General features: G+C 33.9%; 1 long non-coding RNA gene across 1 annotated transcript; it reads right to left on the reverse strand.

The window, feature by feature from the left end:
* Positions 1–14,254: 14,254 nt before the first annotated feature.
* LOC111518774 lies at positions 14,255–15,121 on the reverse strand. Its single transcript, XR_002724073.2, has 2 exons — positions 14,830–15,121; positions 14,255–14,755 (listed from the first exon to the last, which is right to left on the reverse strand). It is a non-coding gene; the product is annotated as an uncharacterized LOC111518774 (long non-coding RNA).
* Between the last annotated feature and the right edge of the window lie 11,439 nt (positions 15,122–26,560).

Consider the following 26,560-nt stretch of genomic DNA (forward strand, 5'->3'; position numbering starts at 1 on the left):
AATAGTGCATTAGCATTCATATCAGCCTTATGCGGCAGTATTCTTACCCAAGAAACAACGCAAAACTAGGAAGTCTAAACATAATATTGCTATATTTTCTGACAAATCAAGCTAGTTAGTTAGTATTCTATTAAGACACCCTGTTTGCATGTTTATGTCTGCATATATATTTTTTTCATTATTCCTTTTTGTCGATGGGTATTACAGAGTATACAGAGTGGATCCGTACAGTAACGTTCTGTTGAGGTTTTATATTTTTAAATAAATATATATTTTTAATATTATGCACAAAGCGTCACGATGTTGTTCGCATTTTTTGCCAATAAACAATACAAAGGATTGTGACAGGGTCTAAACGGAAGCATTTCCACCAATAAAGGTAATTATTTATTCACTGGCTTAAAAGGTTAAAAATTGAATTTTTCCAATTTAAACTTTTATTTTCCTGCAGTTTAAGTTCCTTGTCACCTGACTTAGTTTCATGTCGTTTTAGTCATTTCAGAGGTAATCAGTTTCACATTTCAGGGCAAAAGGATAAAGGCAGGTCAAGTCACATGACACTGAGCAAATGAATGAAAATGTGGCATTAGGTAAAGGAATTTTCAGACAAATCAAAGTCGGTCAGTTGCCGGCGTTGTTACCTTTTTGGGGGCTTGGCCATGGAAAGTGCATTATGCAATTAATTTCCATAATTAATTAGGCTTTACCCTCTACATCCACTTTTCAGTCTTTATCAGTTTGCGTGTCTGTTAAGAAGATTAGCCGTAAAAGCAAAAATGTTGCAAAAATCCCAGAGGCTCATCAATTTCACTGAAAAAGAGAGAGACACACAGAGAGAAAGGGAAAGGAAGAGATAGGTGACCAACCTCACGTCCATTGTAATTAATCTTGAAAAATACTGGGACTTGACTTTAAATTCAATTAAACTTTAATCAATTGCAAGCCAAACACATATACATATGTACATATGTATGAGTACGAATATATTCTGTTGATACTACTGCCCTGTCTCTCCCTCGCTGCACCCTTGCTTCCTGGTGACTGACATCATAACGACAGGGACAAATAACCGCAGGATAACTTCATTTGCATGAGTCCTGAAACACTTTTGTGCGCGGCTGCAGTAACGTTAAAAAATTCAACGATGAACATTTGGCAAGCCGACACATAAATACATATATATACATACATATGTATATGTGTACATGATATGTATGGTCCATATATACGAATTTATATGAATTTGTGTGTCTGTGTGTGAGTTCGTTGTCTGTATTTACATTAAAGAATTTTATTATTTGTTGTTCGTTGTTTCTGAGTTGTAATACATTCAGGCAAACATTTCTTATATTAACAGATAGTTAAAAACTGTGCAACCAATTTCGCATTCATCACGTATTTTTGAGAATACTCTATGAACTCCAAATAGTTTTTCTTTCAATACTGCTGTAAAATATTATTGTTTGATATTTGGTTCAGAAGAAGAAGAAGATCAGAGTGGGTGGAAAGTAGTAGGCAGATAGAAACTGAATTTTAGAAGATTTGTGTTAGATGAAAAAAACTGAAAAACTATATATAACTATAACCTAGATCAGTTTGGTCTCACCAAATACTCTTGTGAAACTAGTTTAAAATTTAAGTTATTTATCATCAATGAAAGCCATAAAAATGACTGATTTCACCATTATTATCAACCTTCTTCTTTTCTAGTCCAATGCAATTTCTTATTTCATGTACCCCATCAAGGATAATTTACTTCGTTACAGTTATGCGTTGGCATGCCAACAAATAAAACGCCTGCCATATGAATAAATAAATACAAATTAAATAAAAATTGTGAAATTTTACAATAACGCAGATGCATAATTGACGCAGCAAACGGAGAGAAAAAAAATATCGAAATGAATGTCCGCAAAATGAGTTTTCTTTTTTTTTTTGTTGTTGTTTGGCAGGGAATTCCTTACGCCTTGCTCATAAATTATGGCCAAAAGTATGCTCAGGACATTAATAAATGGTCAAAAATAACTGCGGAGGAAAGCAGAAAAAAAGACAAAAACGCATATACATATATAATAATGGATTCTAAGGGTTAACTCAATTTACATGGAAAACTCATAAACTCAAAAAATGCGTTTGGGTTAAGAGCCAGTTAATATTGCTTATTCCTATTATCAACTAAAGATATCGGTTGGACTCTTCAAAAGGTTTAAAGCCCTTTTGCCGGCCCTGGTGATGTTGGGATGCCACATCATTATCATCGACATTAACAACAAAAAGCACTTTATTGCCATCATCAACTGCAGGGAGGAGCGCTAGAGGATATGATTGCAGATTGGTAGACCAGCGAATGCATTTGCAACTCATGCACTTGGCAACCCTTCGATGCGTTTCGTTCTCATCGTCTATCGCACGCTTCATTCATGTGAAGAACAGGACAATCACACACACTCACACACATATACGTATATATGCAAAACGGAACGACACATTGGCCACACAAAGGACTCTCTGTATGTTCGCATCCTGTTTGATAGATTGCAGGAGCCAAACAACATTACACAGATAATATTTACCACGCCTCCTTGCTCCAATTGTGGCTTCTGCCTGTCTGCCAGCCAGCCAGCCAGCCAGCCAGCCAAGCCAGCCATTTGGCCATGTGTATTCCAATTGAAGGCACTTCAAATGAGGGTCCTGTGCTTAAAGGTTCCTGTTAGTAGGTGGTTAATATGTCCCATCAACCTGACTTTTCACTACATCTTGTTTTGGCTAAAGTCAAGTTGGTATTAGATTAAATACAGTCGCATCATTTCATCACTGTAAGCCTAATTTTAATGTCAAATTGCAAATTAGTCAATCATTAATCAAAACTCTAATCACCGTCTGGTTCAAGGTAACACTCAAATATCCTTTACTAACTTTTTCCTTGTCTTCTTTTTTCTTGCTTCTGTCCATCTTCAAAAGAGAGCGCATTTTAATGACATCCTTCCACGTTAAGTCATCGATAAAATAGCATGTCCTTGACTATTAGTTATCCATGTTAACTTTTTCTATCCCTTATCCTTTATTCTTTTTGTTCTTGTTGCGACTTTCGTCTTTATTTTTTGCCAATAATTTTTTCCCCTGTTCATACCAAGTCTAAGCTGTTCTTTTGCTCCGTTTGGATTCTTGACTTTCACTTGAGCCTGTTCACTTTTACTCCACCCTTTTGCCCCTCCCCAGGACTTCTCGATGCTGACGTGGTGATAATCCAGAGTTGTGCCATGTGAATAATGATGTTCCAGCTGCCGAGGCAAAAGCCGTTTAACGTCTCTCTCTATATATACATATATTTTTTTTGTGCTCCTATTTATCCTATCTAGCTCAAAGAGCAGCCAATTTTTTCATTGTCGTAGACTTTGCCGCGTGCTGATGACAGTTGAATAATAATTTTCCATTTTCCATTTCTTTTTTTCGGGTTTAAAAAGAGGAAAATATAATAATTCTAGCATTATAGTGAAAAAGTCTACCACATGTGAGTGTGGGTTAAAATTGAGAATTTATATTGTTGAAAATAAAAAATACTATAATAGTTCTGATAAATATTATACAAATTGCTGGTTGAAAAATGCAACAAATATTTGATACATATACGAAACAATGATGTTTACATCATGTTGTGTAATTGCAAAGAAGTGCCAATGAAATACAACAAAAAATATACATACTTACATACATATATTCAAATAAATAATGTATATATATATATGTATACATTTGCAATAAATATTTTCACTACAAGCAGACGGTTGGAGAGGGTCAAGTAAGAGGGGAGGACAGGGCCAATGGTAAACAGCAACAAGCATGGCAATAATGTGAATACAACAAAAAACCAGCGAAATGGTTAAAAAATAATTTAAAGTGTTAAATTTTTAATATTTACGAAACGATCGACCAAATGTTTACCTACAAATTAAATTCAGGTAAATATATGGGTTCAAATCAAATCGAATCGAAGTTCATAAAAAAGAAGCTTAAAAATTCGAATGGAGTTATTGAGAATTTGTATTCATTTAAAGACCAGTAAAAACTGTTTACTATATTAAGATAAATAAAGCAAAGTGGAAAGATGCTATTGTTACAAAATTACAAGTTTAATTAATCACTTTTACACTCTCAGGACCTCTTAGATTTGACTCTCTTCTAATTAAAAAATGTAAGGATTCAATTCATTTTATTTGATAGTATCAAACCTTACATTTAAGGCTCATCTAGATCAGTCTTCAAAAGTTCAATTTAAATTTCTATAAGGTCATAATATACATACACAGGTGGTACGGAGTGACGAATTATCCATATAGGGCTGTTAAAAGATTTATAGTTTAATGTTGAAAAAGTCTACAAATTTCGAATAACTCCTTAATTTGCAAATCTTTACTTACTGAACTTTCAATCGATTTTTGAAAGTGAACTCTCGTTTAAATGGTTTTGGAATTGAAATGTAAATTCATAATTCAGGTTATTTTTTCTAAAGTAAATTAATATTTCCTTCTATTTTTTTTAAGCGAGACTAAAAATGCCAATAAACAGCAAAATATTTTAATTAACCTTAATTTTGGGAAGCCCTTTTTTTGGACTAATAGAATAATGTCAATCTGCAAATCGCAGAAACTTATTTTTTTGTAATGTGATGTGATCGTGATACTTAAATATATAACTATTTCCAATCAGTTAGAAATTGGACAAACTATCATTAGCTCGGACTTATCAAACTTAGGTTAAAACTAACTTTAATTTCTCATTTTATTTCACATAGCTTTATTTGATTTTCTATAAAAATAATTGCAAATGTGATCTTTTGACTCTCCAACCGGGTATTTATTACCCGCCGCTTATATAGGGTATATATTAATACCACATGCATGTCCTTTGCCGTCTGGACACAAAAGAAGACAAAACCGCAACAATTATAATAATTTGCGTACCATTTTAAAAACACCAACAACCAATGAAACATTCACTGACAATTAACTTAAAATTGGGTGCCAAAGGCTTGTGGCATTGCATTTAAAACAAAAAAGTTTTATATTCACAAAAAATAAGTTAGTATAGGAGAAACTTATTGCTTGCAACTCCTTTAATTAAAGAAATTAAAAATGCTCAATTGTTGCAACAAAATTTCTAAACTAATTTAATGAATGCATAACATTTTGAAAAATGTCTCGCAAAAATTTACATTTATTTATGCAATGATAACAATAATAATAAGAACAGAAAGAGCAACAAACAATCAGCTGACCGAAAGCCAAAAACTGAGTTGGCCAAAAATTATAAAACAAACATGGTCAGAAAATATTTACATATGAACTTTTCATTCTGTTTAGTATGAGTCAAATGTTATTGTTGTTTCTGTTGTTGCTCTTGTTGTTGTTGTTGTTGTTTTGAGTCATGAATAATATGTCTGCTCGTTACAAGTTTGTAATAGAATAAAACGGGAAACTAAAATAACAGTGTATATGTAGATATATATTTTACTGTGTATGTAAACGACTATATATGTGTGTATGTATATTTTCATCTAAGGTTTTGCATACCATTTTAATATAGTTACTTTAATTAAGGGCGTAGTCAGTTTCTCTCTTCTGTTTATGTCATCAAATTCCAAGTGATTATAATATGTGTGACTATATGGGACGACACCTAAAAGATATACATTTGAATTTTTTGAATTAGTGCGAAATTTTGGCCACAGTCTATTTGAAATAATATAGGGTGTCTTTTCATATTTTAGAACTTTATTTTCAACTTTATTTATACATATTATCTTTTTGTCATAGGTTATAATGGAATTTGGATAGATATATCCATGACTGTACAAAATAATTCATAAAATTATCTTATATCTCATCTGAAGATGTCTCTTAAAGATGAGTCGAAGCTCTAAAATATATAAGTATAGGTAGCTTTAAGTTAAATATAATAATCAATGAAATAAACATATCATCAAATCTGAGATCTGATAGATATATCTATCTATATGTCTAAATAATGTCAGTTTTTAGTGGCTAATTACTTTGATTCTATCATTTTCTATCCTTTTTTTCATATTCGTCTGTTGTTGAAGGTTAGTAACCTTCTGAAATTTGATGATCTCGTAAACTCCCAGGAATTATACCTCATTCTAATATTCACGTCTCTGCATTTTTTCTGATTTTTAAATCAAATTAAAAATGAGTTCCATATTACCTTATAATTTTAATTCTATTTTTTTTATAACAATTTCATAGAATATGTATACATTTTATTCCTTAAAATAAGTTTTAGTTAGATGAAAACAAATGATCTTAAAGACTATTTAAGGATATTTATTCTTATGTTTGACTTAATCAATGAACATTAGCATGTCACAATCCACAATCGTTGCATAGTTTAGCCAATCCATGGGTTTTCTTCTATGTACTTTTCTCTCTGCCTTTATCTGTGAGTTCTCTCCTCTCTCTTTACGCTTTATTTATTTGTATTGACTTTTGCTGCGTGAACATAAAATGACGCGAAGGAAGCGCCAAAATGCAAACACAATTACACTGAGTGCTCCTGTTTCTGGTTCTGCTGGTTCTATTGGTGCTGTACCTGCTTCTGCTTCAGCTTCTACCACGCTCCTGGTCTTGGTCTATAGAGTAAGTACATTTCACACAGATAAAGGTAAATACATAAGTAAACAAATCATTTGGAAAAATATTTTTCACACACAAATCACATCACAAGGTGCAAAACATTTACGAATATTATTTTGGCAAACCAAGCAGAGCGAAAGAGATGATGATGATGATGAAGAAGTGCCAAAGTGGCAAAAATGGCAAAGAACGAGAAAGAAAAAGTTAAAAGTCAAAAGTAAAAACGTGAAAATGTGAAAAGTGTAAATATTGCCATTGGCATAATATTTGTACAATGATTTTTTGCTTCGTTTTCTGTTGATGAGTGTAAGCTTCAATGATTTTCCACGAGAAGGTGGGTGAGTGAGTGAGTGACTCACTGACAATGAGGCTGAGACAGAGAAGGAGAGTAGAATCTATTAAAATGTTGTACAATTTCAAGTTTACCAACTGTTGATAATGGATAATTATATAAAGAAATAATGCACTTTAGTTTTAAAGTTTTATTTTTTAAAGTTTAACCTTCGATGAAATGATTTTTAGAAATTGAACCAACAGTAAGATAATTAATAAAGCAAATTTTTATGGATAACCAAACACTACTTTAGCTTAAAAGATATTTTCTTATATCCCATTGCAGAAAAATTCAGAAGAATACACTAAAACCTTCGAAAGAAGACGAAAAGTGAGGGAAAATGAAAAGGAAAAAAATGTACTTCTTAGCCTTAATACCTGTAATTGACAGTTGCTAATTGATAATAATTAGCTATTAACACCAGACGGCCAATTAAAAGATAAAAGTGAAAATGCAAATTGCCTTCCAGGCAAATAACCAATACAAGACAACAAAAACAAAAAAATCTGATTAATACGTCTTTACCAGAACAATTTCTTTATTGTTTCTCCTCATAGCTCCAAGGCAACTAAATGGTTAATTAGCCACGCTAAATCTTTAAGCGTAAAAATTCCTAAAAGATGTTGTTTTGTTTTGATGGAAATGCATACCAAAAGTCACATGAGTCATAAATGTGGAGGGGCAAAAATAAAGAAAATAAAGAAAAGCAGACAGTTGCCAAGTCTGCAGTAAAAGTTCTAAAGAGCAAAACTGTGGAAAACTATGAAACGTCCTGCCAGCAACTGAGACGGAACAGCATAAACACGGAACCAGACACAACACACACATATACACACATAACCGGAATTATCAACCACCATCACCACCAAAAATATAAACCCGGAAGAAAAAGAAGTCAAAAAAATTATTGGCGCCACTTGGTCGGCATTGGATCCATGACCAGACAGTGAAGTTGGCGACGTCTGCATGGCAGAGAGCTCATCTCAACTTCTCCTGTTATTGTTATTGATTTTGTGTGTGTTTTTTGTTGCTCGTATGTATGTATGTATTTATATATGTATGTGAGTTTCGGTGGTTTGGGTGGTTGATTTTCCAACCATGATGCATAATTTTGGAACACCCTCGCGAGGAGTGTGTTGATGACATCATCAGCATCATCATTCGCAGAGTGCAAACTCAATTTTCCAAAGTTGTGTCTTCTCTGCATATGAACCATAATATTTTATGCTCATTTTGGGACATTCGATAACTTTAAAGCTGTTTATCGTGGCAAAAATTTTACTGACTCATTCACATATACATATGTATGTATGTATATGTGTGCAGGAATATGTGGTGTGTTTGATGCGGGCTCAAACAATTTTGTAGCAAATAACGCATGTAAATCCATTAAACTAAAGTGTTACAGCACATTTAAATTATAGACTTTTCCGCATCACGCACATTTGCCAGGCATTTTCCACACATGCACGACTCAGCTGGGGTTTTCCTTTTCGTTCGTTTTCCTCAAATTACAAAGTTTACGAATAGTTCCCCATGGGTTAAGGCAAAAATAAAGGAGTCTTTAGCACGCTTGGTGGGATAATTAAGTCTCTAAGCATACAAATTTTACAAGATTCAATTGGAGGCTTTGAGTCCGTAAAGTTTGCAAATGAATCAATTCCAAGATGGCAGTATTCATAAATGATAAGATTTGATAAAGAGACTGTAACATAAAATGTAAAATAAGGTCGTATATTGGATATTGGTAAATTAAAGCTTTCAATAAAAAGAGACAAATGAAAAGTTAGTTCGCATAACAGAATCTTGACTAGAGGAGACATGGACTAACTAACGCTGTCATAACTGCACTGCTTGTCATTCTTTGAATAAATCTTTAACAATACGTTTGAATAAATCTTTAACAATACGTCATATTAGCATCAACCTATACTTTGACATTCTTGAGTCAACTTCAGATGAATACAAAATGCAAAACTCTATGTTTAACAAGATTAAATTGAACTTACAAAATGGTGGCACTTTATTTTATAAAAAGTTTACTTTAATTGATCTACTTTTATGTTATCTAACTGATATTATTTACGTTTTGCAGAAAATATTTGTGATATGATTTGGAGATTTGGAATGTTATAGCTTAAAATGTACTTTAATCGTTTCCTTTTAAATTAATCTTTTTAATCTAAGAGCAACTATATGTAATAAGAATCGGAGGCTTGGGACTTGAATTTGAAAAGTCTTAATTAAGTGAAATCAAAAAGATATTACTCGGCTATTTTTTTGCAATCCAGATAATTTTGAATTTCAGTAGGTTTTTTTGTTTATTTAAAGGTTGATTGCAAATCAAACTATTGCTAAATTTTATTTAACTAAATGCATTTACCATTTTTTGACTCGAAAATCAACTTTACCTGTAATAGTTTTTTAAATAATGTTCAAAATTTGAGAAATATTCATTTTAATATATGAATTGCTGGTGCGGAATATAGTTTCCCATTTGCACTGTAATTCTATATTGCATGGCAAAAATAAAAATGAGTCTGCCTTGGCTTACCTTTTTGTGTGTTTGTCTGGCCAAATATAGAAGCAAACACAAGGATATTCTTTTGAAATTATTTGTTTCCCAACCCAGAGGGTAAGTAAATACTCAGCATTGGAATGTACACAAAAATTACCCACAAATGCCAAACTCGAACTTTGCTTTGCTCTTTTTTTTCTTCCCCGTAGACTAACACACATATAGACCCCAAACTCACAAGCACACTCACACGCATAATGTACACTTAATTATCATTCGAAGGGGCAAAAAAAAAAAAGAAAAGAAAAACTCACACAAACACAAAGGAAATTATTGTGCGAGGCTCCAAGCAAAAGTCCTACATAAACATTATTAGTATTGTTGGCGGGACCTTTTACTACTTTACCCCAACTCTTTTCCTTCTCTAACCTATTGTTACTCTTTGTTCCCTCGAGCACCTCCCTCTCCTATACCTATTTCTCTCTCTCTCTCTCTCTCTCTCTGTCCGACATATGAATGTATATGTACATGACTTACATAAGCAAAAAGCTTTTGCATTTTACAGAAAACTTCTGAGCATTTCTACTCTTGTTAGTTGGTCGCGTATTTTCCACTCACAACTTTTTGCCATAAATACAAATACTCATACGCCCCGTTGTACTTACTCATACATGTAATGCACACAAACACACAGATACTTGCCAACATTCATTGAAGAAGTTCTCCCAACCTTGTTTTGGTAAGTATTTATTTGTTTTATTATAATAATCTGTGTTATGCCACGCCTCACCTCCTTCTTTCTACCTTCCCAGCCCTAGCAGCCAAAAGGCATACCTCCGCATTATTTGTTTTGTAGTTGTTCTTGTGTATTTTGGTTAACATTTTTTCTTTCCTTTTTTTTTTTTTTGTCTGTAATGAAGAAGACAACTGCATAAATATTTTCATGATTACTTATTATTCATAAGAAACGATGGTGTATGGCAATGGCATTACAATTATGCAGTGAAATATTTCAGTGAAATTAAAAGCATTTACTACAAATAATTGGATTATGTATATGGAATTAAATGAGAGCTCATATTGAAGAATATCAATGGCTATTTTCAGTTTATTAATCAAAATGAATCACATTTCAAATTACGGACAATGATGAAGTGAAGTGAAATTTATAAACCTATAAATAATATGGAAATGGCCACTGCAGTAATTGCCAGATAAGTTGTTGTCTTTGAGTAAATATATCACTAAGATTGTTTTTGCCATCGATTCGTGTGTTTATTAATGTTTACTTACAGATTTCTAATTTGTAAAAGAAACTTAGTAAATCCTTCTTACATACTTCAATATATCGTTCAACTATTTAAGCGTTTTAATCTTAAATGCAATGAAGATTTGTTATAGAATTTTTAGAATCTTATGTTATAGATTAAGTTTCCAGAAACATGAGTTAACCAAAATCCTCTCCCTAATACTAAATATAATAAATAAAACATTTACATTAATTTTTCTCATTCAATGGCCCTTTACTTTTGATATACATAGATTCTACTAGAAGAAAGGGAATATCCAGGACACGTTATTCATGGTAAACAGATCAATCTATTCTCTATTTTATTATTAGATTTATGGCAGGTAAATAGAACATAATAGAGTTTATGGTATCCATTCACCGACAATAACATATGTATTTCTATGAATATCAAATTTATTTACTTTTAAAATGATTTCTTCTCTATTCGACAGTTGGCTCAATGAAAGAAATTTTTACAATTTTCACAAATTTGTCGTACGAAAATTACTTAATGACATTTTCTACTCAGACAAAATGGTCACAGTAATTAAATAATAAATAAGAGTTGTAGCTGCTGCTGCTGCTAGCATTTCAGAGCCTGATTTCCGGTGGTTGGTTGGTTGGTAGCCAAACACATTTGTTTTATGTCATCATCATTTCATAAAAAGCTCGGCGACAAGGACAGCCACCAGTCGTATTCTATGTCTCTTGTCGTCCTGTCGTCCTGTATGGTTTGCCAGTTGCATTTGCCATTGCATTCAGGTTGCGTTTGCTGTTTTCTGTTCTCTATTCTCTGTTTCTGTTTCTGGTAATTACTCAAGCAGACGTTTCGAGGAGCAATTGGAGGACCTTCTTGTCGGCGGGCCAAACATAATGAACATATGCGACACAGTGGCATAAAAAGGTTCTACAAGCCACACACACACACACACACATTCATATTCGTGATATATAGGCAGCAAAGAGCTGGGCGTGGCTGGGCGCATTACGCGCACATAATTCTAATTAGTGGCATATGGGTAAAAACACACAAACACACAGTAAAAGAAAAAAGAGGGAGAGAGAAAAAAACTACATACCTACAGCATGAGTATCTCTCTTGGATGAAGAAAAGAACACACACAAAATTACGTTATTACGGCTTTTTAAGCACAAGCCGCTTATGCGTGGGCGGTTCTAGAAAAGGGCGTGGCTTAGCCAGTTGCAATAACAAAAATTTTGTTACAGCTGTAGTTTAAAATTAGATAACGACTAAGTTGGTTATCCAATCAACATATGAGTGTGAGTAGTTAGGCAGAAAAAACACCAGAAGGCTCATCGGAAGGCAAAAAGTGGGTCATATATTTCAACTTGTGCGTATTTTCATCGAGGATTACTTTGTTAATCTAAATTTTAGAAAACGATGCACTAAAAATATCGAAATAGTTCCAAATTTATATTCATCATCATTAGTTATTATGCATTTGTATATTTTTAAACGCGTTTGAATGTTTCATCCTAAAACTATTGCAATTTCAAACAGAGTTTCTTCATTTAAGTTTGAATTTAAAGGTTTTTTAAGCAATCTTTTGCGATGTGTTTTAATTTACTGTAATAGAATCTTAGGTAAACTGAACATGATCATAATGAAATTGTTATTAATGGCTAGAATTTATTTTTTAAAAGGTTTAAAAAGGTGCTAACCCTAGTATTCAATTCCCTGGGAAATTAAATTACTTTTTTAAGCCAGTAAAGTCGAAAAGGAACCAAGATGAAATTTTACAATTAACTTTATAAGCAAGATATATTAAAAAGGAAAGAAACGCATATAGAAATTTACCTTCACAAACTAATTTCTAATCATTATGTCTTATTCATAGAAAAAGCGAATATCCTTGGTGAAAAAGCTTAATGTGACACATTGTAAACTATACACTATAAACTATGGCCTTCAGCTTAGATGACAACTAGAACAAATCCTTGTTTTGAGTTGCCTAATTGAGTGGACAACTTGAACAACTCAGATGAGTTGGTAGATACCCAAAACTACCCTTCCTTACTTAAATTTTTTTTCTTTAATAACGAATTATTTGAACATTTCTCATAAAATTGTTGAACAATTTTTGACGATGTCATTTTAACGAAGTCTGACGTATGCTCTAAATTTTTTGGGGACCCAGTTAGCCATGGAATTTGTTTCACATTGTACTGCTCTATATTGACAATTTTAGTCATTAAATTTTTGGTATCTAAACGAAAAACACAAGATTCTTACGAGATTAGTAAAAGAAAACAAAGAAAAAGACTGCAAAACAAAATGTCCAGTCTTGACGATTTCTTTGCTAAAAAAGATAAAAAGTCAAAAAAAAAAAACAAATTTTTTAGCTACCGATGAGTTGTACAAAACGCTGGAAGAATCCACCAAATTGATGTCCGAAGTGATGGTCTCTAATCCCGAGCAAGTGCGCACAAGTGCAACACAATTGGATAAGGCATCAAGTCGCTTTTCCATGGAGGCAGGTATTCCAATGGACACCGGACTGCGTTTCCCAAACGATGCCAACGAGGATGTGGATGATTGGTGCGACTTTAATGAAGAGAATCGCCGTCAGTACACACATTCAAGTCAGCTTCGCATCATTCAGATGGGTTTGAATTGCCCTGGTCTGGGAACATATTGTAGTGACAATGGCAAATTGGAGAAGGAACGCCAGAAGGATTGTGGTGGAGATGGCCTGGGAGTTGTGGGTTTGGGACAACAGCAAATGGAAGATAATTCTGGTTCGGTATCTTGCCCCTGGCAAAAATCTGAGCCATCAAATGTCAATTCTGAAGTGGCCATGGAGATGAATATGATGATTGAAATGACTGAAACGAAGCCGTCGTCTGTGTTGAGCAACATGAAGTCAATTTCCATGGAGCAGACCAACGAGATGGAAGGACCGAAAAAGCAAGTTTATGTACCACCAGCTCTACGCCAGAGCCAGATGAACTACAAATCAGGTAAATCGAATTCACGTGGCAGCAGCAGCAACAGCAGCAAAAAGTCGTCAACTCAGAAACCCAAAGGTGTACGCAAAGGTCAGGCGCCAGATCTTAATAGTTCGGAGTATTTTCCAGCTCTGAGCGCTTCGAAGATTTTTAAGCGTGGGAAGTAGCTGCAATTTGAATTTAATTTTGTTTCAAATTAGTCAAACCTTAAAATTAAACCAATAAATAAAAATGTATGAGCAATAATTCCATCTCACTATAATTTTAATGTTTTATCACTCCTCCCTGTTCCCTGGCGTGTCATTAGCTTCAAACAAGAGAGCCAAATATTTTTACACCCAAATCGGTTTAGCATTAAATGGACCCCGCGGACAACATGATGCCAACCAGACAAATTTCGCCTGAAATTGCTACTCAACAACAACAACAACAACAACAAGTGCACACATGGGATCGCTAAAAGGCGTTTAAAAAGTGAAAACAAAATAAAATTACGTAATATACAGAAATTTATTTAATTTCGTTTACACACTCTCCGGTAATTTAAGCTATTTCTTTTTGGTTGGTTGTTTCTTTTTTTGTCTAGTTTTAAATAATCTCTTGCTTTTCTTAACACATGTTTGATTGAGTTGTATTGCCCTTCGTATTTGTCTCCCCACTTGCATCATCCTTATATCTAGTTCTTCCTTGTATTTGTCTCCACATTGTATCAGACTTATTTCTAGTTCTTCACCAACTTGTCTTGTTCTCGGCCAACGCTCAGGTTAATTTAGATTTGTTTTCATCCTACTTTCCTTCTAAGCAGGCTAACAGTGACCACCGTGCGGCCCATAGCAGGAACAACAACCATAGGGCCCGCATGGACCGCAGCAATGATTGATAGCCTTGAACCACTGGCCATTGTAGGGGCCACACAGTCCACAAGGTCCCAGTCCACCAGTTGGTCCACAGCAAGTGCCGGGCATTGAACCCATCCAAGGATTGCACATCTTCTAAGAAACCGAAAATTTCGTAAAGGATTTAATACAAAATGTTATTTAGTTTTGTTAGAAATTTAGTTATTCACCGTGTAGCCTGTTTACGGAAGTAGGATTTTTTGCCGAAAAAGAAGACTTTTGTTTTGTTTTTTAGTTTTTAGTGTAGATGTTTGTTTCACCTGGAGTTAAATGTGAATGAGCATTTCTCGTCCGATCTGAGGGTCTATGGTTTTTCAGTTTTGAAGTTTAAGCTCATGGCCTATTCGGATGGCTTTTCAACGCCTACTTGGATACTCGAATTTGATTTCCATTTCGGTAAAAAATCATTATTAAATTCATTCTCAACAGAAAATAATTCACATCAAAAAGCATTCGATTCCTGGAATATTATGCAAGGGAAATATGTATATACAATATTTGACTCTTGTTGTTGGCATATCAAATAGAAATCCACTTGACTGCACTTGTGAGACATTTTAGCCCTGAAGGTTTACGCCTCAAGGCGTTCTTTTGGTCATAACTCAACTGAGAAGATGTTGAGGGTAAGAAGAGCAACAAGTGGAATGGTTCGCGAATTGTTGCTCTTATTTGATTTTATACTTCCTTCCTTTTAGTCAAAGTGAAGTAAAGTCATTTGACAAGTTTTGTCACGTGCGTCACATGTTGGAATGGCTTCTGTACATTTTAAGCAATTTTCCAGGCAGCTGTTGTTCTAGCTCTCCTTGTTTGTTGTTGTTGCTATTGTTGTTTGTGTAGTTATTGTTTAAACAATTACTGTTGTTGTTGTTGTTGTTGACCTGGTTCTTTCTTGTCGTCGTCGTTGTCGTCAGCAACGCTTGGTCGCCTAGAAGTGAAGTCAACTCAAGCCGAGTTGTTGTTTGTTTAAATGTGTTTGTGATTATTTAGTTATGGCATCTAATTGAGTTTTGTGTTTGTTTTACTTGCCGCTTGTGTGTGTGTGTGTGTGTTTGGTGTATGTCTCTTTGGAATGGCTAATTGAGTTGATTACCTTAACCAATTTGAAATTGTTTAAAGACGGACAATTATTTGGTTAGAATAAATTTCAAACAAAAAAAAAAAACACATAATAAAAGGAAAACATTAAATTTAAATGTAAATTTTTAAATTTTGTTTTTTTTTCGCTTCCTTACTTCCTTATCTTTAATTCCCGCCATTTGATCGCGTGCCGGTTTCGTATTACCACCAACTAAGCAACAAACATTGCATACTTGCGGGCGCTTGCTCTCGTGCTCTCATTCTTTTGATTTCAACTTCAATGTTTTGTTGTTGTTGTTGCTTCTGTGTCGGCGACTTTAAACGGAGGAGAACGTAGGGAAATAACAAACACATCCCAGACCCAAATATGTTGTGACTGTGAAGTTTAATGTTACGTGTTGATGTTGTTGTTGTTGTTGTTGCTATTGTTTTTACATTTCGGCCAACGCCTCCGGAGGCCAGTCCAGGAAAGCCCAAGAAGCAGAAGTTCAATGTCCCCATTCAAAATGTCCGTGCAACAGGAAGTCCTGCGATAACTTCCTCGTTGCTGTTGTTATTTTAATTTTGATTTATTTGTTTTCTTTGCTTTTTATTTATGTATATATAAAAAATAATCATTGAAATAAAGACAGGAATAATATAAAAATTTAATGGCATATTTAGAGACTCTTGAATACAATTCAATTTTTGAATTTAAATGCGATATTCATTTTACACTTGTTTAAGTTTATTTTGGACAAGTATTAAATTTTCTTAAAATATTTATTGAAATTTATGGCATTGAGAAATTCTATAATTTAATTTTATTGTAAACTAATTCGTATAGCAAATAACTAAAGTTTTGCCAAATAAATACAAGAACTTGAATCAAAATACCAAAAAAAATATGTAAATAATATTTTAAAATATATGCGTAATTTTGCTTAAATTATTTCATTTATATACACAATCTGAACTTTAGATACTTATTTGTTCCTGTGAATGTTCTAAGTATAGAATTCAAACTACACAAGTGTTTTCTAGTTAGAAAATAGCTTATAAATTTGCGATATAGTTTAGGGAACCAAAGAATTTTAGTACATAGAGAAGAATTTAGCTAAAATCCTATTTATTCATTTATATTCTTATATTTTTTTTTTGTTATTTTAATACACTTATTTAAATCTTTTCAGATATTTTTTAAACATTCTCTATGTAGTAGCTATATATTGTTTGTGTGATTGCTATTGTCCCATATCATTTTTATTTTTAGTCTTCTTTTTTTCATCGAATAGCAGGAACGATGACTGCTGTAAAAGTCGATGAAAACATACTCCAACGCAGACAAAAGCCATAGCCTTTGCCTTTATTGACAGTCACACACACACACACACACACACACACATACTCATAGAGATAATCATTCAGTCAGTCAGCCAGTCAGTCAGTCAGTCAAGCAGTGCTTGTGGGTTTGCTGTTTGCTGTCCATGATTATCGTCGTCATTCTAAAGGAATTAGTGCGAGTCAAGTTCTAGAATCGGTTCATTGATAATGAGTAGAAAGTGGCAGCATAACTTATGCTCATTGTTGACGTGCAGTGAATGGTTTATTGAAATGCATTTACTCACTCAATCTTATAGTGAATATCCTCTAGAAGACTCAACCTCAACCCACTACAAAATCCAGCAATAAGGCAATGCATATGAACCAAGAGCGTCGTCTTTTATTAAATTCAATGATATGCTCAAGTGCGATTTGTCTATCGTTAAGAACTATCTTTATTATGCATTATTTATGCTGTGCTTTTGGTGTGAAGCTTATTTAGTGTTTAAAAAAATAAAATGATTTTATGAGCGTTTAAATGAAACATTTAAATAAAGCTCTCGTTTCTTCAGTTACTTTTCTAGAAGTTTGTATTTTCTTTTTTAGTTTTGGAAAGTTGATAATTTTCTTTCATCACCTTTTTGCAATTCAATTCCATTTGCGTATAATGACCCTTGAAAAATTCCATATTGATTTGCACACACTTCTCTATCGATACTACTATAGGTATGTATACGTGTGTATGTATATGTATCTATCTATCCATCTATCAATTTATCTTTCAATCAAGTATTGCACAAATTAAATTGATTTTTCTACTATTTGCAAACATTTCTGATGCAATTATACAAAAAGCTTTTTCCGTTCATTTCATTCAAGCAAAATGCATATCAAGTGGCGTACATTTAAAATTCTATACCGAAAATGTTTGCCTAAAGGGCCAGGCGCATAATAAATCATTTAGCTAATTAATCTAAATTTTGTAGCTAAATGCGCATAAACAACCAAAACAGATGTCACACCTCACATAAATCTTATAAATTGCCCTCTTTAAAATGCCATAAAATGCATGAGGTTAAGCAAGAACTAGAAATAAAAAAAAAGAGAGAATAAAAACTTTTGTCAAAAGATTGCCCAAGAGAAGCAAAAAAAAAACACCAACTGGCAAAAAGGAGTGCAAGAAAAAGTTTATAATTAAAACTTTACGCACGTTTTGGCTAAGTAAATAGCACAGACACGCAAACACACACACACACACATACTTATAGTGAGAAGCTTTGGCTTTGCTTTTGGTGAATTTTTGGTACGCATGCAGCGTACTAGAATTTTGTGTTGCATACTTAAGTGGGCAAGCTGTAGCCATGCCCATTGAGTTGGAGATGAAGATGTGAAAGCTGCCTGCTCCTCTTGCTGCATTGTGCTTCTCAGAGACATAAAAACATATGTCGAAAAAACTAAAATGGAATGAGCCTGGAGAATGGGGAAACATAAGACCTGATACTAACACCAATTATGTGGCAAATATTTGAGACAGACTTGAACAATTTTCTTAGCATTTATTCAAGAGCGACACTAGACGAATTATTTTGACTGGAAATTTCTCCTTTCAGTTTGTTAAGTAATTGGCAACTTTTTTATTATATTTTTAAAACTTACATTTCCTAGAAGTCATTTAAAGATGAAACAATAATTAGAATTTAATCATTTAAAATATCTTACCTTCTGTATGTCAGAGATCAATAAATAAAAACACAATGTTTTTAATCATTTCTGCTTCCCAATATATTTCAATCTTCTTTGGAGATCGCCTTCAGAGGATTATTTTTAAACTTTGTAGTCGATCGATAGATGTAGTCGGTAGAGATCTGAAATAAATATAATTTTTATAAATAGTCGGCTAACTAACAAACAAAAAACTTTGCAATTTATTAGATGGGGAAACATTTTTCTCTCGAAAAACATTGTTTAAAGACAAGTTTTATCCTGTAGGACGTAAACTAAATTTGAATATATTATAAAAGCATTCAATTCTATTCATATTTTTCCCCAGTAGAGCTTGCATAGATTCACTTAACTTAGAATTGAATTTTATGTTTCTTATTTAGGCTTAAATTTTGTTTTTTTCCATAATTCTAAATAGAATTCAGAACTTTTCCATTCCATTTAGCTAATATCTTTTTTAACTCCCTTTTCCCTTTAACTAATATCTAAATTATACTTCAACCACCCGGCCATTTCAAACGCTTATTCTAATCTCCTTTTTCCGGTGGCACACACTCGTACAAAGACACACAGACATACACACACACACGCTCACACACCCAGAAAGACAATCGACACTATCAAAGCGTTGGTATCTTAAAGTTCACTCAATTAAAGCACAATTAAGAAGTCCCCTGCTCTCTAACTGTGCTGTAACTATGCTGAAAACCTTTTGACCCCCATACCCACATTTAACGACCCTCACACCGACCTCGATTCAGACATGTGCGGCATTCTCATCAAGTAAATTGCTTGCTAACCTTAATGAGTGCCGCAATTTTGACCTTTTAGTGAGCGGGCTACCAATTCCGTGGATATTGGTTGAGAGGGGCCCCTTGACTTGTTGCATTGTTGCCCCCAGTTATTTTCACTCGTCTTTCTCTTTCTCTATCTCAATCGAGTGCTTTTAATTGTTAAAAGAGGCAACGCCAATCCTTAACTGACTTTTTGATGCTTTCGAAAATGCATCATTTGGATAATCAGCTTCCCACCTTTTGCCCATCCAATCTCTATTCCAAATGCTTGCATGTGTGTAAGTGTGTGCGTGTGTGTGAATACGAGTGTATATTGAATGGGGGGTTGAGTCAGCGCTAAACTTTTCAGCCTGTGGAAAATTTATGATTTTAGTTACCCTTTTCTCTCGCTCTTGCGTTCATCTCAACTGTGCAAAATTGTCGATTCTGCATATTTGACTTTTTATGCTGCGGTCGTATCATTCTAAAAGAGAGGGACGCGGGGGCGAGGATATGTACAAGGGGCAAAGCGAGACGGCGTATGCGGTTTATTAATATTTTTGACTGTCTGTGGCTTTGACTTTTAGAGAAGATAAAAAAAGGCAAATCAAAACCAAAAAAGTTTGCAGACATTTTGGGGAATTTAGATTAAAGTTTTTTCCAATCAGTTGAAAATTCTATGAATGTTGAAAATTTCTACAATTTCATGTTATCCCTTCTTTTGCCTTTTCATAATCCTGACAGAAAATTTAATCACAATTTAAATGTAAAACAATGGAATTAATAATTTATATCATTTAATCTGACTATAAAAGTTTTAAACTTGGCTGCCAAGTTAGCAAAACTTCAAAAATGCATCAAGCAAAAGTTCAAGTGGGTTTTTGGTACTGCAACTGTTGTGTATATGTTGTATATCCTGTTTCATGTCCTGTAACAAAAGTTTAATATGTCTTCTACTTTCTAGCTCAACCCTTGGCTTGAAACTGGCAAATGCAGACGAAGGCATTTCCTTTGAGACTTTCTATGTATAAACATAAGCAAAACCAAACTTGTTGTTCAACCGACACACACACACACACACACACACACACACACACAAGAGACATGGCATTTACTGAGCATTTAACTAAACCTAAAAAAAAAAAGACGAAATATTATATAAATATGGAATACAATTACACTGGCACTATCCCATAAAGGATATAGCCAAAGATGATAAAATTATCACAAGCATATGGCAAAAAGTTTTGTTTTTTGACCTAAAAAATATTTAAATGGCCCTTGGACAAAATTTTACATATCAGCTGGGGTCAATTCTTGGCTCTCAGGATAACAATAATTGCTTGTGTATAAGGACAATGTGCCAGATTAGCATATTTGCACAGACATTTGTTAAAAATTTAAGAATAGTTTAGGTATTTTATGTAATTTGAGTCGTGTATGGTATTTTAAGGATTAACCTCTTGATCTTTCTTGATTCTTTATATATGATGTCTACTTATAGCTAGCTGCACAAGATTTTTCAGGGACAGAGCATAACTCATTAACTCATTGACAGTTCAACGATCGATCATCAATATAAATTATTTTAAACAAGATTTATAGTATTTTTTATTAAGGTATGGTAAATCACATTTTATAAAGAATTTGTTAGTTAGGTTTTGTTTTTTGAAATGGTTTAATATTGGGTTAAGCTCTCTTATATCTGGTCGAAAAGTTTTCTGTTCTTACTGAGAAGGGTAAAACTATTAAAAATTATTCATTAAACACACTGAAACAGAGAACAGAAAGGCAACAAAAAGCGAACAAATACAATTGGGCGAGTATTCTGAGTATTTTCACAAAAGTATGCAACGAAATTACAAAACATACGAAAAAGTCGACGAAGGTCCCGGCAAGAGGAATACCAACTGGATGAAGTCAGAATGCTTCCTACTCTCGAACAGGAAGCTTGTGAGAGAAAAAAGAAAAAAGAAGTCGTACCGGCAGCTGAAAAACGCCAAACTAACTAGACTTTCACTTTATTATTCATGAAAAGTGAAAAGCGTGCAATGTAACAACAACAACAACAACTGCAGCCGAATCCGAAACTAAAAGAGAAAGAGGAAGGAACGAGGAAGAGAGAGAAGGAGGGAGAGAGATTGAATGGGAACGAGTAGAGGCTGTAAGAGTTAAGCAAGGTGGAACTGTCGAAATGACTAGCAAGAAATGACGGGATGTGGGGCGTGGCTGGAAAATTAAATGAAATTAAATGCAGCAGCTGAATGAAATGGAAATGGAAGTGTGGCAAATGTGCATTGAAGCAAAGTGAAATAATATTTAAATGAATTTTCGTGGGCATACTTTGCTTTACTTCATTTCGCTTTTGGGTGTTTTCACACAACCCCCCACCCACCCAAACACACATACAACTTTAATCAATTTTAATTAATTTGGCAGAAAATTGTGTATAATTTTTATAAATATGCCATACTAATCATCGCACCTTTTTCCCACAATATTCACACACAAACACACTGCCAAACAATTTGTTTCTATTAACAAAGCTGCGCCTACAAATGCCAAATCATTTATCACTACAACTAAAGTAGAGCGAGAGTGAGAGAGATAGGGAGAGGGAGAGAGAGAGAGGCAATCGACTGGGTCATTGTACAGGACAGAACACACCTGGGCAATTGTTAGGTAAATGGTGTGGAATTTACTATCATGAGTAAATAGATGGAGTCCTCAAAAAAAGACAACAAAACAAAAGGGATCGACTAGGCTGATGCTCTACTGTAATAAACAGAAAACAAACACCAAGAATTAGCAATTGAAAAAGAGAAACAAATTGTTTTGAAATTAAAGAGCACAAAAAAATACTATTGAAAATGTTGACTATATAAGCACATTAACGAAATCTATATACCCAACATCCATTTCGAAGTTGAATCCTTCCCATATATGTGAGACACACACACACACACAAAGCACATGTGTTTTAGCGAGGAAATAATGGGCGGGGGGGACATCATCTACACGTAGAGCAGTGGCCGTCAACATCAGCGATGGCCAATTTGAAGTCATCACTCAGCCGCTGACAAACAACTCTAAGGACCGAGACAGAGACGAACCGGAGACGCCCGAAACAACGTTGAACGATAAGCATGAGTGAAAGGTCCTGACCCTGGCAAAATGTGAATGCTAGAGACCGTAGGAAAGTTGGTAAGTCAGCTACTCATACATTCATATGTGTATACGTGTGTGTGTGTGTGTCTGGATGTATGTTTGCCTGGTCGAAAAGCTTCACCATAACTCACAAAAACACATCAATTATGCGAGGCTTCTATGTATATGTGTATGTGGTGTACATACATACACACAAAGATGTAGCTACATATGTACGCACTACGTATGCCTAAGTTCCTGCTACTACAGCTACTCTTTATTAATGACAGTTAAACTGTCAGAGGTGTGTGCGTGCCATTGCAGGTGACTGGAGTGATGTGAGATATATTCTTGACTGACCCCGACCACACTTTCGGTTTCCCATCTCTGTCTCTCTCGTTTTGAGTAATGTGTGCTTGTCAAATTTTCAACCAAATTCCGACAACCATAAGTCAAGTATTGCTTGCATTCCTGTCACAAGAGAAAGCGGGAGATCAAGACAGAGAAAACGAGAGAGGGAGTTTGTGGCAATGTCAGACTATCGATTCGCTACTTTGGTCAGTTCAAGTCTCAAAGTGCGTTGCCATTTAATTGCAATACGTATCTTTAGGCGCTTGTACATAAACGGGGCGACTTACTAGTCCAATATGAATGGAAAGTCAAAGTAGTTTGACAATTTCTAATCAAAAAGTGAACAAGTTCAGCCATCTTTAGAGTCCCTTTTGAAGTAGTCAAAGTGAAGTAGTTTTGCTGCTTGTCTTGTTGTAATGTGAAGTGTTTTGAAATTAACTCTCTATCTCTTGGTTAAAGAAGTCTATTTACTATTACAGACTAAGTCAAATAATTCAGTGAATCAATAGGATTATTTTTCTTCTTTTTTATCAGACAAGGTTCCTTTACAATCAAAGACAAAGCCTTGTTTAAGTTAAGGACTTTCTATTGTATATCTTATTGTTCGATTTTTATATTCTTTTCATTACCATCAATTTAGTTTACTTATATAAAAAAAGAAATTGTTTTTATCCTTTTTATATTTCTTTTTTTTTGTGAATGATAAACCAAAAACTAACTCTACTGACTGATAGGTAGAAATATTTTTAAATAACATTTTTTTTTTGGTGAAAATTCTGTTTTGAAATAAAACTTCAATTGGAAAAACATATTTTTTTGTTTCGACTAATTAAGAAGGCAAATAAAAAACAAAAAGAAATTGATTTTTCTGGTTGTTTTTCTGCATATTTTCTCAATGCAAACAAATCAAACTGACAAAAACAAACAAAATAATAAAAATGTGCACTCGAATTCCAAACTAACTAATCCAGTCATCTTCATTAAAAATGCTTCCATTTCTTCTTGCCTATCAAGCCCATCCAATTCATCAATTGCGTTAAGAACACATCTCAATCCTGTTGCAAAAAGCTATTAAAACTTAAATCGACATCTTTGCAAAGAGACAGAGACAGAGAGAGAGAGAGAGAGAGAGAGAGAGAGAGAGGGAGAGAGAGAGAGAGAGACAGGGAGAGAGAGTGAGAGAACGAGAGACGAACAAGAGAAAACGTCATTCACTTTAATTGCTATTGAAAGAACAGTAGCGCACACATGTTCTCTACAATGCCATACTCTATTCCATCCATTTCCCTTCCTCTCCCCACATCTATATAGAGAACCTAAAAGTATGCAATAAATTTTCAGCCTACCACGCGACCTGCCGGAAGTTTTATAGGAAAAAACTGGGGGAAATAGAAAACCAAACATATGAATGACTTTCATTACTATTTTGATGCGAAATGCTTTAGCATCCACAGATGGGATTTTTTTTTGTTTTGTTTTGTTTTTTTTTTTGGTTTTTGTTTTTATATCCACTTCTCTCTACCACCACCCCGTTTCGATTCGCTCTTCCTCTTAATTTCGGTTGTTTTGTTTTATGTTGTTGAGCTGTGCGAAGAGAGGAGACGACAAGGCAGATACAGAAGTCGGGCTGTAGGTTCCTAGGTACAGGAATGTTTATCTATTGTTATGCAATCAATATACTAGAGTGAGGCTGTGCAAATCGTTTGGTTAAGAGAAAGGAATCTGTGCCTCCATTGAATTATACCCTTACAACAGAATTGTACTTTAAGCCAGACTATGAGCTTACCATAAGCCTATTGATGTCCTACTAACTACGGCATGTCACTTAAAGTTTATTAGAAAATCTAATTGAAGTCATTTTTATGTAGCAGCAATAATGAAAGCATTTTATATGATATATTTAAAATTTTTTTTAGCCTAAAAAATTGTTTGAATCAATTCTATTAATTTCTTCTATTAATTTTTTCATAAAATTATATATTCACAAACTTTACTTACTTACTATAATTTAAATGGTTTAATTTAACCACTTTAGGAAATGAAAAGAAACTAATCAAAATAATTTTCATTAAAATAATTATTTCAAATTTTTATAACAAAAGTATTTAATACTTATTATATAATATAAAAATCAAATGCACTAAATATACAAAACCTATAAAAAACCTATAACAATTACGTTCCATAATAAAACATAAAACATATTCAAATAAAAGGAAAAGTTCAAGTTCATCTCAACTGTAGAAAATCTTTCCAAAAAGTACAATTTTATTTTGCCTATAAGTTTGTATAAGATGAAAAGAGTATTAAAATATCGTTACTTATATAAATATCTTTTTATTTTTGCGCAGAAATTTTTGCATGTCTTTGTGCAATTTCTAGTGAAACTTGTTGTAATGAAGAAAGAGTAGGAAGTCGTTGAAGTTCATTGAAAATAAATGATGGCATTATTTTGATTTGATGTTTACTTTGATTGCTTTCCCACACACTCAAATATACATACATACCCACACACTTAAACACACACACACGCACACCCACAACCACATATCCATGAAGATGGCAAATGATATTGAGGCAGTGCGCAAAATAGTTGCAAATGTCTCACACACACACATGCATTTCCCTTGTATACCTCGAATCCCCAACCTTGGTTAGCTCCTCTGCCATTTTCATGTTCCATGTGTGACATTTTATTTTGTTGGTTGACTGATTTAGCTTGTCATTCAATTTCATGGTCAGTGGCTTTTAGAGAACGAAATCTCAGGCAAAACAGCAAGGAAATAAAAAGAAAAAGGATAACAAACGTATCAAAACATTTGCATTGTCCGAGCAGATGCGGCAAATTGATTTGAAAGTGAGTAGAATGCAGCTGTAGTGATTTCTTTTTTCTTTACTTTTTTTTTGGGTTTGACTTGTCTTTGATTGTTAACTTAAAACGAGTTAACCAGCAACACCAAAACGGACCACATAGAATTGTGCAATTGACAAGGCCAAGTCTTTAGCTATTAGGGACAAAAATTTTCACCTTTAAGAAAAGTAGATACTATCTAGATAGAAATTTATCAGAGCTTAAAGTTTAAATCAAGTCTATGCTCATTTTGTTCAACTGTCTCTACATGCCATAAAGTGTATGTCGATGTAGACTTCACTTTCAGTGGTCGTTTTTTATGTTCAGCAAATTAAATGTTCACCACGCTTCCATTGTCTGTTTTCCTGCTTACCCGCCGTTTGTGCATTTAACAGCTAATAAATGGTAAATATTGAAACATTTGAGTGCACGCAACACGCAGCAGACGAAACCTGTGAGCAGCGTCTCTTCATTCGCCACTCGTTCAGCACTTGAGTGAGGCAACACACTTTGGTGCCAGCTCAAGTGTAATTTCCATTGTTTGCATTCACGTGCACACGCATACTCACACGCACACACACACACACACACCCACATATGTGTATGTGTGTATATAAAACAATTACAACACAGCAGACAGGACATGCTCAGGACGTCAATTACTCACAACAGGCAAAC

This window comes from Drosophila willistoni, assembly GCF_018902025.1.
Source record: "Drosophila willistoni isolate 14030-0811.24 chromosome 2R unlocalized genomic scaffold, UCI_dwil_1.1 Seg200, whole genome shotgun sequence".
In the NCBI taxonomy this organism is placed as follows: Eukaryota; Metazoa; Arthropoda; class Insecta; order Diptera; family Drosophilidae; genus Drosophila; species Drosophila willistoni.